Source organism: Nesoenas mayeri (assembly GCF_963082525.1).
Source record: "Nesoenas mayeri genome assembly, chromosome: 12".
NCBI lineage: Eukaryota > Metazoa > Chordata > Aves > Columbiformes > Columbidae > Nesoenas > Nesoenas mayeri.
In genome coordinates, this window is record NC_137547.1 from 9,312,965 (window position 1) to 9,315,277 (window position 2,313).

Genomic DNA, 2,313 nt, shown 5'->3' on the forward strand with positions numbered 1-2,313 from the left:
CAAGGGTTTCTACAATAAACCTCTTTGGTTACATTATCTTAGTTTTCTCAATTAATCCTGTATTAACTTTTCCATTTATTTTTCTCCTGCTGTGGATGAGGGATCGCTGTTCCCGCTGTGAAACATTCAGGTAGCGGTTGTAAGATGCACCAGCAGCCCTGAGGTGTGGCTGCACCGCCTGGAGAAACTGGAATCCTTTGATACCTTTTCTGCGTGAGAGCCTCTGTAACCCCTGATGCATTTAACAGGACAAGTTTCTTCCTTTTTAACGTCACCTGTAGCAGGTTTTGCCTTTGCTTGTGGACTTTCCCTGCTCAGTTGGTTGGCTGGTGTTTTTTACCCCTGATTCAGCCCCTTTCCTTGCGCCATCGCTTTCTTTCCAGCCTGGCAGCACTGTGGTCTGTAGGGACGACAGATGGGACACAAGTGTGGCTGCTGCAGCAAACAAGGGCTGACTTGAGCCAGCAGCAGCAGGCCTGGGCTGTCCTCATGCAGAGAAATGCGGGTGCCATGGGTGGTGTTTTGGCAGAGACATCACCAGGGAACCGGCTCTCGGGGAAGCAGCGGTAGGTTCTGCAGGGGTAATTAGAATGTAATAAATATTAAACAGAGTTGGCTGCCAATGTGATTTAATTGTCAATATAAAAATGTATTTGATAGGGAGGTACCTTATGTGTGAAATAACAGGGGAGAGGTGACAACAAACGGTTTATTGATAACGTAGGAGAGACTCTGCAGCGCTGGCTCGGCTGACAGCGTTGGTCGTCCTGTTGTCCTGGCACGCGGTTGGTTTGCAATACCTTGATCTCATTGACATCAGTGTGTGTGTGTGATGTCTGTGGCTTTCTGTGCCAATTTTTGGGGAATCTGCCACTGAGTTGCATTTGCAGATTTTTGTTTTAATGATTGTTCTTATTTATTTATTTCTGTTTGAAAAATAGTGGCTTTAAAATCACAGCACCTGTGTGCAGGACTCCGTTCCAAAGGCCCAACCAAACAGAGGGAAGACTCACTTTTTGCCTGGTGCGCTTTTGTCGTTTTTTGCTTTTTCAAATACAAATACACACAGTGAAAGAATCGTTCCCCTGAGCTGGAGCCGGGTTGCGGCAGTGCCAAGGGTGAGGTGTAGTTCTGTACGAGAAGATTCTCCCTCCCCCTTCCCAGGTGGAGAGACTGTTGGATGAGAGAAGACGACGCATCAGATGAGCTGGAGCATGTGCAAGGATAATCGGAGGTTTTTCCTTCCTTTACCTCGAGGGTTCTGGAATGTAGTTCTAATTGTACCAGGTTTTGACTGGAGAAGATAAAGACTGGAAAAGCTGTAGACAGGAAGAGAAATTATTCTAAGGAATCTCTGATTTGGGTTGGGCCAGCTGTCCCACTCCCGATATCAGCAGCATGTTTGTGCGGCCTCGCACGGGGACCATGGTGGAGGCTTTTGTGGGGGACACTTTGGTTCCCAGGGCTGTTGTTGCTCTGCTGGGAGGTTGGACTGCCCTGGGCACGTGGTTTGGCTCAGTTCTTCCCAGAGCTGGGGTTTTTGATGAGCCAGCGTAGGTGGCTTGGGTCAGGAGGCTCTGGTGGCCGTCCTTAGGGTGCACGATGAGAGGATCCTGTCTTGGCACACTGTCCTGGCCTGAAAACAGAGTCTGAGTTGTCAGCTCTCAGAAAATGAGGCTGGACCAGCTTGTGTGGGGACTGGAGCCCACACAAGGTCCCTTCTCGCTGGAGCGTTGACTGGAATTAATTCTGGGGCATCTGCAGCCGCTGCTCAGCAGAACCAACAGGACCAACGCAGCGTTCCCTGGAGCGCTGCACACAGCCACAGCTGGAACATCTGTCGGCACACCACAGCCCATCTCTTACTGGTGCAACTGGAAGCCTCGGAAGCTGTTGTGTGTTGGGTGAGCAAATGAAACCTCTGAGGAAAGGTAAAAGTTCTCCCCTAAGCAGGGAGGACTGATGATTACTGCTACAGAGGAGGTCAGGAGAGGATGGGCTCTGCCATGGTCTTGAGAAATGCAAACTGTGATACTGTGGTATCAAACCATCATGGTACCTTGCTCCTCTGAGCGATGGCTGAAGTTCCACTGAAGCCTCTTGCTGGGTCAGCTACCTGGTCTTTTTTCTGGTATTGGGTCCAAAATTGCCATAAAGAGGAAGGTGAGTGTTTTGCAGGAGGACACACATGGGTGAAGTGGCTTATCTGAAATGATACCCAAGAGAAGGGCCAGGGCTGCAACTTGGTGGCAAACCAGGAACAGAGAAACTCCAGCAGTATCTATCCTAACAGTAGTTATTCTTGTCTAACAC